This window comes from Dasypus novemcinctus, chromosome X (genome assembly GCF_030445035.2).
Source record: "Dasypus novemcinctus isolate mDasNov1 chromosome X, mDasNov1.1.hap2, whole genome shotgun sequence".
Lineage (NCBI taxonomy): Eukaryota > Metazoa > Chordata > Mammalia > Cingulata > Dasypodidae > Dasypus > Dasypus novemcinctus.
Window position 1 is genome coordinate 174455986 of NC_080704.1, and position 14963 is coordinate 174470948.

The following is a 14963-nucleotide window of genomic DNA, read 5'->3' on the forward strand; positions in this document are numbered from 1 at the left end:
CACTATTCCTTTACATCACGCCGATAAGGAAAAATTTGCTTTCCCTGTGCCTTCGTTTAATAATCAGGCACCTATGCAAAGATATCAATGGTATGTTTTACCTCAGGGTATGATGAATAGTCCGACCATGTGTCAATTATTTGTACACCAACCTCTTCAAAAGTTACGTGATCAATTTCCTGAAGCGATGATTATCCATTATATGTATGATATATTATTCGCTCCTGCTTCTGATGAAAAATTACAACAATTATTTGTTATGGCAGAAAAATTTTTTACCAGAATATGGGTTACAAATAGCCCCGGAAAAAGTTTCAGAAAGAAGCTCCATTCTCTTAGGCATGAAATTGGCTAAAGGTGAAATTTCATAGCGATAAATTAAACACTCTTAATGATTTTCAAAAACTTTTAGGAGCTATTAATTGGATTAGGCCTATGTTAGGAATTCCTAATTATATGTTAACTCATTTATTCCAAACTCTGGAGGGGGATTCAGACCTTACTAGTGCACATTCTTTATCTGCGGAAGCAGAACAAGAAATAAATTTAATAGAGGAAAGAATTTCACAAGGACAGTTGACACAAATTGACCCTGGAAAAATTGTAGACTTAATTATATTTTCCACTGTGCAATCTCCCACAGCTCTCTCATGGCAAGAGGGAGTTTTGGAGTGGATTTTCCTACCTAATAATAAACAAAAGAGATTACAAATTTATCTACAAAAAAATCATTATTATATTGGCAAAAGGATGTGTGTGCTTAATGCAATTTAAAGGGTCTGATCCTGATCACATTATTTGTGAGTTATCACAGGAAGAAATTCATTATTTATATGTAACCAACCTTCAATGGCAAATAGCTATCAGTCACTTTCAAGGTCCTATTGATAATCATTTTCCTACTTCAAAATTACTTTCTTACAAAAAAATACTTGGATATTACCTAAGATTATAAAATCTCTACCTTTAGAAAATGCATGTACAGTGTTTACTGATGGTAGTAGTAACGGGAAAGCAGCATTTGTTACCAAAGGAAAAGAACAGGCTTGGCAGACTCCATTCACGTCTGCTCAGCGAACTGAACTTGCTGCCATCACTAAGGTGTTAGCAATATTTAAGGAACCTTTGAATATTGTCTCTGATTCTGAATATGTATGCCTTACGGTCAAGCATATTGAAATGGCTCATATCTTTGTTACTGACGAATTATCTCAACTCTTTGCTGATTTGCAACATCTCATTAGATTAAGACAGCATCTTCTTTGGGAAATGGAGATTGGCTGTCGCTGTGGGCCCCAAGGGGAGGGGAAAGTGGATGTTGAATGGATGGAACCAAGGTAAATGTGGGGGTAAGAGAGGAGTTTCGTGAGAGTACACAAGGATGGATATAAAACATGTAATATTACACCAAAAACATATAGGGGATGACAGACTAATAATGTAAACCATAATGTAAAACATAGGATAACTAAAAATTTAGAAAACTGTATATCCTAAAGTATGGCCCACAATGTAAGCACAGATGTCACCTTATTTGAAAGCTATTGACTCAGAGTCTGTGCATCAGTTTAAGTAAATATGATATGAATAAGTTATAAGAATATCACTGTGGAAGGGAAAAGGTTTTATGGTGGTTGTGTGGAAGTACTGTATATTGTATATATGAATTACTGTGATCTAAGGCTCTTGTGAAGAGAAGCTCAATAATTAGGAAAAAAAGAAAAGAAAAAGATAGGATGTAGAAATTTTTCCAAATCAATACGTATTCTGTATCTAAACTTTAAACCCATCGCTATATTCCATTTTACTAGTAAGGGATACTGACATTATATTGGGCTTCACTTCTCAGGAAATTTTGGATCACAGAGTGGTTCAACAACGGCAGTGGAGGAATACTGGTATAGGATGTTATTGACAGGTGATATATGGTTGATAGGCAGTTTTACAGGGCATATGTCCAGGGTGAATGGTAATGTTTGGATATACTCATAGTGGCAACAATTAAAAAAAACAGCTGGGGGGATACTGGGTTCCTGGCCAGGGGTGCTCTGTCATGATCCCTAGGGGAGCAGCAGCAGTCGCCCAGATGCAATGGTAAGGACCAGGAAGGAATGAGGGTCCAACAGTGACCCCCTGATACTAATGAATATGCTTGTGAGCCTATACACCTGAAATAAGAACAAGGCCTAGAGCAGCACTGAGCCTAGGAGTTTCCTCCTGACAGCCTTCATGTTACTCAATGTGGCCACTCTCCAAGCCAAACTCAGCATGTAGATGCAGGGCATTCCCCCCAGCGTGGGACATGACAAGCGGGGATGAGCCTCCCTGGCACCGAGGGATCATTACCAAGTACCAGCTGATGATGCAACTAGAAAATGATCTTGAATTAAAGGTTCAACGCGGACCAGCAGAATATCCCTGTCTACAAATAATAACAGGAGTTTAAAATGCTGTTTGACCTAATGTAAGGGGGAAATGGAAAGGAGAAATGAGTTTATATGGCTATGAGTCTCTAAAAAAGAGTCTGGAGGTTGTCAGAAGGATTGCCCTTATACACACCTGAGCAGAGTCTCAGAGACAGATAAAGTAGATACAACCCCAGGTATTGGTTCTTTTGAGGGCGAAAGAGGCCCACGGGTTCTATGGTCGTGGCAGATGGGGTTCACTGACATGTCAGTTGGCCCTTCTTTGGAGCTGGTGTTTCTGCGTGATGGAGCTGGACACAGATGAGATTTCTCTTCACAAGACTTTCATGCTACTTTACTGGAATTGAAGTTGGTGCTGGGGTTTAAGATATATCTAGGGGATTTGAATCTCTGGACTGACAATATGATAGCCAGGCCCTGAGCCTCAACAGACTTCAACTCCTACACTCTGATTTATTGGACTTACCCCACTCAGCTAACATGGAGTTGAAGAATGTCAACCACCACACCATGGAGCCTAGAGTGCCTACAACAGAAAGCAGGAGGATTGCATCCAGTATCCATGTGGAATCTAAGCCCCCTCTTGACATAGATGTGCAATGGACACAACCAATCCAAGGTCCACAGAGAAAATGTGGCATTGGTGTGGGAAAAGTGGCCATGGTGACTGCTGGCTGTGGGGAATGGGAGGAAGAGATGAGATGTGGAGGCATTTTCAGGACTTGGAGTTGTCCTGAGTTGTGCTTCAGGGACAATTACTGGACATTGAAGATCCTCCCATGGCCCACTGAATGGAACATGGGAGAGTATGGGCTATGATGTGAACCACTGACCATGAAGTGCAGCGATGCCCAGAGATATACTTACCAAATGCAATGGATGTGTCATGATGATGGGAGAGAGTGTTGCTGTGGGGGGAGTGGTGGTGTGGGGGTGGTGGGGTTGAATGGGACCTCATATTTTTTTAATGTAATATTTTTTAAAAATGAATAAAAAAGTTAAAAAAAAGACAGCATCCTATTTACATTACATATATACATTCTCATACATCTTTGCCTGGTCCTAGGACAGCAAGTAATGCTCGAGCTGATTTATTAGTGGGGTGTTTACAAAGTGCTCATGATTACCATGCTTTAACTCACATTAATGCTAAAGTCCTGCGAAATAAATATCAAAAGTTAACAAGACTACAAGCGCAGGAAATTATTTGTACTTGTCCTACCTGTGGACCACTAACAGCAGTGCCTTTTCAGGCTGGAACTAATCCCAGAGGCCTGACTCCTAATCAATTATGGCAGATGGATGTTACTCACATCCCATTCTTTGGTAAACTACAATATGTTCATGTTTGTATTGACACTTATTCTCATTTCATGTGGGCTACTGCTCAAAGTGGGGAATGGTTTCATCATGTTCGCTAACATCTCTGGTCTGCTTTTGCTGTGATGGGATGCCCTCTAAAAATTAAAACTGATAATGGACCCTCTTACATTAGTAAATCCTTTGCTTCCTTTTGAATGAAATAAGCTATTGAACATGTTACCAGCATTCCCATAATTCTAAAGTTCAAGCTATTGTTGAAAGATGCCATCATACTCTCAAGACTATGCTTTTAAAACAAAAAGGGGGAGATGATGGTATGATATCAGCTAAAGATCAATTGGCTAAAGCTTTATTTACCTTAAATTTTCTTAACATTTATGATTCTATGACACCAGCTGAATGTCATCTTGGACATTCTCAAAATTCCACAGAAATTGCAGAATCTTAGAATCAACCAGTATTTTGGAAAGACGTTTTGAGTAATGAATGAAAGAAAGGTAAGGTTAAAGTATGGGGGCGAGGTTATGCTCTTATCATTTCAGAAAATGGAGAAGAAATCTGGCTTCTGGCATAAAGGATTAAACCTAGGACTGAAGAAGTGGAGTCTTCTACACTTATGGATCCTACTGATAGTGAGTGAAACCGGCAATGGTAATTGTAATTACCATTGTAATGGTAATGGGTCCCTAATCCCCCATTACTTCGAGTGTTAAGCTGGAAAGATCCTTCTTTTCCTGTTTATTTGAATAAAACTCATATATTTCCTGGACCAGTGGATGATAGACTACCACTTAAGTCACAAGAAGAAGGACAAAGGATTTATAATCTCCTTCCATTTGATTTCCGACCTCTTTGCATTGGCAATCGCCCACCATGTATGGCTGTGAAAAATAGAACTATGATCAATTTTAGCCATAATAATAATAAATCTTTGGTAACTTTATTCCCATCCTATCAATACCAAGAATATAAGTATCTAAGTTATACTTGTCCTAAGAGGAATGCTGTTGATATGCAAAGATGGTATGAATGTCATACAGGAAGAGGATCTGTTGTTTTTAATGATTCCTATGGAAGAGTTTGGGAAAGTGCCCCTATGGGAAATCCCAACAAATATAAGGTCAGATTTATATGGTATGGTTTAAATAGCAAGGGACAACAAGTTAGGAATGTACAATATCCTTTCCATGAATCTTTGTTTCTTGTTGAAAAAATAATTTTTACTAAAAATAATAGTGATTGGAAAAATATAGGGAAATGGATTCCTTTTCCATGGTGCAATAGCACTGGAGTCCATGATCAAAAACAAATATGGAAAGTCTTCTTAGGAGTGGTGTCTAATTCTGAATGGAGTGGTAATAACAGTGTGAATGGACAATATTTACATTTAGATCAAATTCATCATTTTCAGTCTTGTGTCAGAGACCCATATGTGTTTGTGGTAGGGAAGGCTACCATTACTGAAAATGTTTTATTTTATAAGGATGGGGCTTTGTATACTTGCTTGTCTGAGAATATTTTACAGAATGGAGATATTATCACCAAGGCTTGCTGAAGACGAGGAGTATGGATCCCGGTGAAAATGAATTGGATGTGGCAGTCATCTCCTGAGAATCATCTTCTTTTCCATCTGGCTCAAGGACTGTTGAAATACTCAAAAAGATTTTTGGGACTTCTCATAGCTGGCATTCTTGGCCTCACTGGTGTCATCACTGCTGCTGCCACTGCTGCTGCTGCATTGCATGAGATGGTGCAAACACAGCAATACGTGCATGATTGGCACAAGAATGCAAGTGACTTATGGCATAGTCAGGAGCATATTGATGAAGGACTTAATGACAGAGTTAGTGATTTGGAATCTGCTGTTTCACACTTAGGAGATCAAGTTTATAATTTGAATTTGTTAAGAGGATTGAAATGTGATTGGAATGAAAGTAATTTTTGTATTACTCCTTTGGATTATAACATTTCTATGTTTCAATGGAATAAGATCAGAAATCATTTGTTAGGTCACAAGGGAAATGTGTCTTTGGAAATTGAAGAATTGCAGAAAAAGATTTTAGAAATGTCTCATAATCTGATATACGTAGATAATGATAAGGACATCTTTAATGATTTGATTTCACATTTAAATAAGTTTAATCCTGTTGATTGGTGGAAGTCTCAGCATTTCTTATCTGCCTTAGGAATAGGGGTATGTGTTTTAATCCTGTTGCTCATGGTTGTTGCTTGCCTGGGTAAAGGTGTTTGCCAGAGATTACACCGTGTGGACACAATGGGACAGGCTAATAACTTAGTACTTGCTAGAACATTACACTAGTACCCCGCAGTCAGTGAGCTTGGCTGGTAGTCAATGATGGGTAAGACACCCTGGGGGGCAACCTAAGACAGGCACAGCCACCCTGACTAAAACAAAAAGGGGGAAATGTGGGAAACAAAGGCATATTGTTTCCATGGAAGCAAGTTACTTCCTTGACCACTGAGTCAAGTTGTCCCCTATGAGTATCAGTGTGGATCACAATCATGGCTGGGTAAAGTACACCTGCAGGCGGAACAATAACATATAGAATGGAACAACCTGAGTAACAAGATTTATAAGTGTAGTTACTGATTTTTATAATAATAGTTCCAGTAAAGTTTGTTGGTGTTCATCAATCACTAGTTAATATAGAATGAGGTAAGGGTAATAGGTAACTTGATTTTATGCTGAATGTCACATATGTTAGGAGTATATATACTAGCCCCTCAATTCAATAAAGTTGTCTGATGAGCTTGAGAAATCAATGCTCTCAAATCCCCTGAACCCAATCTTTCTTTTTCTTTCATTCCCGATACCCTTGGGGCTCCAACTCCGACATTTTTGGTTAATTTTTGTATAAGATGTGAGCTAAGAGTACTCTTTCCTTCTTTTGGCTATGTATAGCCAGTTCTCTCAGCACCATTTGTTGAATGGACTGTACTGCCCAAGTTGGGTGGGTTTGATAGACTTGTCAAAAATCACTTGATTTGAGGATTTGTTTTAGAACCATTAATTTGGTTCCATTGGTCTATGTGTCTGTCTTTATGCTAGTACCATGCTGTTTTTAGCACTGTATCTAGATAATATGATTTAAAGACTGGAAATGAAAGTCCTCCAACTTCATATTTCCTTTTTAAGATATTTCTGGCTATTTGGGATCCCTTATTTTTCCAAATAAATTTAAGAATCACGTTTTCCATTTATTTTTTTAAATTGCTAGTGGAATTTTAATTGGTATTGCATTGAATCTGTATATTAGTTTGTGTAGACTTGACATCTTAATGATATTTAGGTATGCTCATGTATGAATGATATAGTTCAATAAAAATATGTATTATAAAAAATGTATTTATGCATTCCTGAATTGACAGACCTATGGATTCCTTCCTACATTTGACAATTTTATATAATGCCCCTTTAAACACTGGTTGGCATAAATCTGCTTGTGTCCCTGCTTTCAATACTTCTGGGTATATTCCTCATAGTGGGATTGTCAAATAATATGGCATTTCTACACTTAGCTTCCTGAGGAAAAAACAAACCATCTTTCACAGTGGCTGTACCATTCTGCATTCCAAACAGCAGAGTTACTATTCTTCTAGGGCTCCCTAACATTTGTATCTCTTTTTAAATTACAATCTATTAGGTGTAAATTAATATCTCAATGTAGTCTTGATTTGCGTTTCTCTAATAGCTAGTGGTGTTGAGCTTCTCTTCATGTGCTTATTAACCATTCATATTTCCTTTTTGGAAAGTTATCTGTTCACATTTCTTTCCCAGGTTTTAATAGACAAGCCTTGCTTGTCTTTTTATTATTGAGATGATAATTTCTTTGTATATTCTGGATATTTGACACCTATTAAATATGTGGTTCCCAAATATTTTCTCCCATTCAGAAGGGTTCATTTTCACTTTCTTAACAAACTTTGAAGCACAAAAGTTTTACTTTTGAGGAACTCCCTTTAATCTATATTTCTTTTATTGCTTGTGCTTTTGGCATAGTTTTTGTAAATTTTTCCTACCAAAAGATCTTATAGAAGCTTCCCTACATTATCTTCTATTTGCTTTATGGTTTATGAATTTTGATCTTAAAGTGCATCTTTACTGAACTTATCAGCTCTAAAAGATTTAGTATAGTTTTTTTTTACTTTATACATATAGAATTATGTCATCTGCAAAAAGTGAAAGTTGTAATTCCTCCTCCAGTTTGGATGCCGTTTATTTCCCTTTTTGCCAAAGTACTGATGCAAGAGTTTCTAATACAATGTTAGATGAACACTGAGACTGGGCAGATCTTAAGAGACAGATTTAGAGTGAAAGTCTTTACCATTTCACATTTGAGTATGCTGTTAGCTGTATGTATTCAAAATATATGCCTTTTACCATGTGTAGCAGTTTGCTATTCTGTATTAATTCCAAAAAATAGATATTGGTTTATGTCTGTGAACTGGTCTGTTTCTCTGAGCATATTAGATTGGATTGGATTCAGAGGTTTCACTTTTACTTGATTAAATAAACAACAATGATTACAGTCTTGATTGAGCCATGTCAGGAGGACCAAAGGGGCAAGTACTCACAGAAAAAATGATATAGCAGAGGAGAAAGTTGAAGTTTTGACACTGGAGACCTGGGAAGTAAACACACAGAGAAGAGATATGAGAGGAAGGAGTAAAGGTTCCATTAGACTCAGCAGAGGCTCCAGGAAGAAAGATGAGCCACTAGCCTGATAGTCTACAGCTGGTCTTGTAGAGAGAGCAGAGCAGTAGAGCTTAGAGACAAACAAGCCCTGGGAGAGGCTACAACTAATATTGGAAGAAGATGGGACCATGGAGGCTTAAGAGGAAGAAGAAACTGAACGCTTGCAGATGTCAGCATCCATCTTGCTCCAACACATGGCAAGAGACTTTGATGAGGGAAGTAATTTACACTTTATTTACTGGTAACTGTAAGCTTCTACCGAAAATAAATACTCTTTATAAAACGCAACAGGGGACTTCTGGGAAGATGGTGGATTAAAAAGACATGGGACTCTTTTCTCCTCCAGAAAAATAGTTAGAGGACAGGCTGAAACAGGCTAGAAAAGGAGCTTCTAGGGTTTAGGACACCAGGCAAAGATTGAACATTGTCCAGAAGAGAGAGCGACAAAGTTGGGAAATCACAACCACAAAACTGAAAGTTGAAACTAGTGGCTGCTCCTGCCAGAACCAATCCCCCACCCACAAAAGACACTTTAGAAATCCCAGACCTCTGGGCCTGGGACTACAGACAAAGGGGGTCCAGGGATCTACCACCCCAGAAAAGGGGAGAAAGAAGAACACAGCCCAAGGATGGCCCTGCTTCTGATCCACAAATTTTGTCTGCTGTATGCTAGTGATGGATGTAGGATGACCGAATACCTGAAATTAACTTGTTTATCTCCCTGTTGCTAGGATACAAATAAAAGAATTATATCTAAATCAGAAGATTCCAGGTTCATAAACCGCTGTTTCTGGAGCTATGGGAAAAGCTTCACAACTGCAGTTTTTAGCCCCTTTAAGCTGCCAGATTGGAAAAGACCTGGTTCATCATCAATTTCTATACCTGCCTGAGTGTCCAATCCTGCTTTTGGGAAGGGACCTTTTAGCTAAACTTCAAGCAGAAATCATTTTTAAAAAAGGATATCTAAATGAGATACCCAACAAACCAAGAATGGGCCCTCCAGGCTGCTCTCTTAGCTGAAGAAAAAGAGCATGAAGAGAATAACTATCCACTTCAAACAGACTCTAAGGTAAATGCAGCGGTTTGGGCAACAGGACTCCCTGGCCGTGCTGTGCTTGCAAATCCAGTAAACATACAATTGAAACCTCATGCCCAACTAATCTGCATCAAGCAGTACCCACTTTCTTTTAAAGCACAAATAGGTTTAGCTCCGATAATTCAATGGGTATTGGTCTTGGGACTGATCCAAACTTGCAGATCACCATATAACACTCCAGTTCTTCCTGTTTTAAAACCTGGTACAAGTGGAGAGTCCCGGTATAGCCAAGATTTAAGGGCTATAAATAAAATAGTTGAAAATATCCTCCAAGTTGTGCCAAATCCACATAACTTGCTTACTACTCTCAATGCAGAGAATGAATGGTGTTCAGTATTAAATTTAATGGAACACCAACAATCCCCTAAGTGCAATGGCAAAGACTAATAAAGATGGATGGTTCAATGATGATCCCTTGATACTGATGGCTCTGATTATGAGTCTGTGTGCCTGAAATATGAACTAGGTCTATAACTGTGGGGTGCCTTAGAGTTACCTCCTGAGAGCCTCCATGTTACTCAAATGTGGCCACTCTCTGAGCCAAACTCAGCATATAGATGCACTCTCTTCTGCAAATCATGGGACATGACTCCCAGGGATGAGCCTCCCTTGCACCAAGGGGTTACTACCAAGCACCAGCTGATGATGTAACTACAAAAATACTATGAACAAAGAAGTCAACTCAGATCGGCAAAATATCAGCCTACATGTAATATCAGTTGTTAAAAACTGCTTTTTGACTTTGGATAAAATGGGGGAAATGGAAAGGACAAGTGAGTTTATATGGTTAAGAGTCTCCAAAAAAGAGTCAGGAGGTCATCAGGGGGTGATGCTTATGCATGCCTAAGCAGGGTACCAGAGACAGCCAAGGTAGATGGACACCCAGGTGCTGGTTCTCCTGAGGACTGCAGTGACCCACAGGTTCTACGGTCAAAGCAGATTGCTCTGGAGTTCAGGGTCATGTCACTTGGCCCTACTTTGGAGTTTGTGTTCCTGATTGTGACGGAGTTGGGCTCAGATATAACCTTTCTACACATGCCTCTTTTGTCACTTTTAGTAGACCTGTGATTGGTATTTGGGTTGTTGTATACTCAGGAGACCTGAATCTCTGAACTGTCCATGTGATGGCCAGGTCCTGGGCCTCAGCACACTTGCAGCTCCTACCCTCTGGTATCTTGGACTTACCCTGGCCAGCTGCAAGGGAGGTGAAGACGGTCAACCACAACACCAAGGAGCCAAGAGTGCCTACCGCTGCAAGCTGGAGAATTGCATCAATCATCCATGTGGAATCTAAACCCCCTCTTGATGTAAAGTGGGACTGGACTTAGCCATCCCAGTTCCACAAGATAGAGGAATAGAATATGGATTAGAGTGGACTTACTAGTGTTCTGCTGGGGAACTAGTGTGACTAGTAAGAGAAGAAACCTTTATAGTGATGAGGAGAGGGTGGCCATGGTGGCCGCTGATGGTCAGGAGAGGGAAGAAGAGATATGGTTTGGGGGCATTTTCAGGATTTGGAGTTGTCCTAGATGGTGCTGCAGGGATGGATGCCAGACATTGTGTGTCCTGTTGTGGCCCACTGGGTGGACTGGGAAAGAGTGGACTGCCGTGTGGACCACTTTCAATGTGCTGCAGTGGTTCTCCAGAATGTATTTGCCGGGTGCTGTAGATGTGCCACAATGATGGAAGAGTTTGTTGATGTGGGAGGAGTGGCATGGTTGGTGTGGGGGATATATGGGGACCTCGTATTTTTTTAATGTAACATTTAAAAGAAAATAAAGAAGAAAAAAAGGTTAAAAAATTAAAAGATGCCTTTTTTTTGCATTCCTCTGGATAGCTCCTCTCAAGAAATTTTAGCCTTTGAGTAAAAAGAAACAAGTGCAGGACATTAGCAACAATATACCTGTACTGTACTGCCCCAAGGGTTCAAAAATTTCCCAACTATTTTTGGTGAACAATTAGCCCAGGGCTTGCGAGAGACAGTTACATTAAATGGGAAATATCTTCAGTATGTAGGTGACATTTTAATTGCAAGCCCAAGCCAAGAAGAATGTGTTAAGGATACAACTGAAATGCTAAATAGCTTAGCGTCCTTGGAGTACAGTCTCAAAGAGTAAAGTGCAGTTAATCCAGAAATCAGTCCACTATCTTGAGTTTGAACTAAAGAAAGGAACAAGAGCCATTGTCAGCTATGGGGATTTTTAGGCATGGCTGGGTTCTGCTGAATCTGGACTCCAAATTTTGGGCTAATAGTAAAACCCCTGCACACAGCTTTGGTTAGTGGGTATTCAGAGCCCCTCCAGTGGACCTCTGAATGTGAGCAAGGCTTATGTCAATCGAAGAGGGAGCTAATGAGTGCCCCTGCCCTGGGACTACGAGATTTCAGAAAACCTTTTAACTTATTTGACCATGAAAAGCAAGCTTTAGCCCTTGGAGCATTAACCCAGAAATTGGGAGGTGAGCATCGTTCGGTAGCACACTTCTCAAAATTGCTAGATAATACTGCAAAAGGGTGGCAGGCATGTTTATGAGCTGTTGCTGTGGGAAGCGGACTTGGTCCAATGGATAGGGCATCCACCTACCACATGGGAGGTCCGTGGTTCAAATCCGAGTCCTTGACGCAACAAAAAGAAACACAAATTCCTGGTGCCACTGATAAGGATAGAAGCAGTCACAGAAGAACACACAGTGAATGGACACAGAGAGCAGAGAACTGGGGAAGGGAGGGAAGGAAGGGAAATAAAAAATAAATCTTTTTAAAAAAAAAGAGCTGTTGCTGCAACCTGTGTCTTATTATAGGAAGCTGAAAAATTTACATTAGGACAGCTCCTCACCATTCACACCTCCCATCAAGTACTCATGCTGCTTGAAGGAAAGGGGAATCTTTGGCTAACCCAAGGGAAGCTTGGAAAATATCAAGCAGCACTCCTAGGCAACCCAGAAGTTAAATTAAAAGTTTGTGCAACCTTAAATCCAGCTTCTCTACTCCCCTCAACTACTGAAGAAGTACCTATTCATGACTACGGAAATGCTAGAGGAAGTCTTTTCTTCCAGGATTGACTTACAGGATATTCCTCTACTAGAAATACTAGAAGCTGCACCACTTCCCCCAGGGAGCTCTGCACAAAAGGCTGAACTTATTGCCCTTCTTAGAGCCCTCCAAAGAGGGGATGGAAAAAGAATGAACATTTACACTGATTCAAAATATGCTTTTCTTATCTTGCATGCACATGGAGCCATTTGGAAGGAAAGAGGACTTTTGTCATCTGGGCAGAAAGACATTAAGCATGCCACACAAATAACTGAACTTTTAGAAGCCGTAAAACTATCAGCAGAAGTAGCTGTAATGCACTGCTGGGGACATGAAAAGGGAGGCTCCTAGTAGCCCTAATGAACAGACAAGCAGATTAAGCAGCAAAAGAGGCTGCAAGAAAAGGTTACCCTCCTAGTCAAGTAGCTGCACTCATTAAACCTGATTCTTCAACATATAGAGGAAGTTTTCTGTCCAGTCTATACCCCTGCAGACCTCGAGCATGCAAGAGAATGGGGATTTCAAGAAAATTCAGAAAAATAATAAAAAAAGGGTGTAAGTGGCTGAAAAACAGCCAAGGACAATTTTATCTGCCTAAAAATCTAGTATATCCCCTTGTTTCATATTACCACCAAACCACACATTTGGGACTACAAGCACTGCTGAACCATCTTCACTGACTGGTGGTGGGACCTCACCTTGCTCGAGCTGTGCAAAATGTTTCTAGCCAGTGTCTTACTTGCCAGAAAAATAACCCAAAGGGAACATCATGGACTTCTGTTGGGACTCCAAGTCAAGGGCTTGCCTCAGCAGAAGATTGGCAAGTAGACTTCACAGTAATGCCCAAAACCACAGGAATTTTTAGTATCTTTTGGTATTGGTAGACACCTTTTCTGGGTGGGTGGAAGCCTTTCCCTGCTGCACAGAACAGCATTAAATTCCCCATCAGGAAATCATCCCGAGGTTTGGACTGCCCCAAACAATTCACTCAGATAGTGCACCTGCTTTCATTTCAGCTGTAGTACAGGGTGTCAATCAGTGTCTTGGAATTAAGTGAAAACTACGTATAGCCGGGAGACCTGAGTCATCAGGAAAGTTGGAAAGAATGAAGTATACTTTAAAAAAAAAACCTTAAGTAAAATTTGTCAAGAAACACCGCTGAAATGGGCAGAAGCACCTAACTTACCTCTCCTTCGGGTTAGGGTGGCCCCTAGAAGAGAACTTGAATAAAGTCCTTTTGAATTTATGTATGGAAGACCCTTTCTAAGTTACCTGAGGGAAAAACCCATTACACAAGTGACCTTAGAGGGAGCCCTCCATAAGTGGGCTTTGAAGTTAGGAGATCTCCTTACCACCATGCACACATATGCAAATATGCACCTAAAATACCCCACTGACTAGCCTCTCCATCCCTTCTCAATCGGGGATCAGGTTCTTTTTGAAAGTTTGGAAAAACAAACATCCTGAAGATCAGCTTAAACCCAAATGGGAGGGACCTTACACAGTACAGTTAACGTCTCATTCTTCTCTTAAGTTTCAGGGAATCAAGTCCTGGGTCCGTCATACCAGAGCAAAACCCAACTACTTACCAGAGCCAGAGATGAAGGAGGTCCTGAGCTGGAGATCACACAGAGCATGAAGCAAAGTATGAGACGGAGCCAGTTGAGAACCTGCGGTTCCTGTTCAAGAAGGATAAAACTCCACCGAATACTAATCTTGTTCTTTCTTTTACAGGACCTGCCAGTAATCAGCCCTGAGGGAAGATATCAATCATCCCTCATGCATATATTTTTTTTTTTTAGATTTATTTTTATTTATTTAATTCCCCTCCCCTCCCCCGGTTGTCTGTTTTCTGTGTCTTTTTGCTGCGTCTTGTTTCTTGTTTCTTTTGTCCGCTTCTGTTGTCGTCAGCGGCACGGGAAGTGTGGGCGGCGCCATTCCTGGGCAGGCTGCTCCCTCCTTTGCGCTGGGCGGCTCTCCTTATGGGTGCACTCCTTGCGCGTGGGGCTCCCCTACGCGGGGGACACCCTGCGTGGCGCGGCACTCCTTGCGCGCATCAGCACTGCGCATGGCCAGCTCCACACGGGTCAAGGAGGCCCGGGGCTTGAACCGCGGACCTCCCATGTGGTAGACGGACGCCCTAACCACTGGGCCAAAGTCCGTTTCCCCCTCATGCATATTTTGCAGATCACACAAAACCTCTACAATAGAAACAAGTGTTGGTACTGTATAAATTTGCAACATCAATATCAAGCGATGCCTGTTTCAAATCTGTTATGGAATGCTTCAATCTACATCTTGAGAGCAGCAGTCAGGAAAACCCACTGAAACAAAGTTCATTTCTCTCACTTGTGGAGCACCTAAATGCTA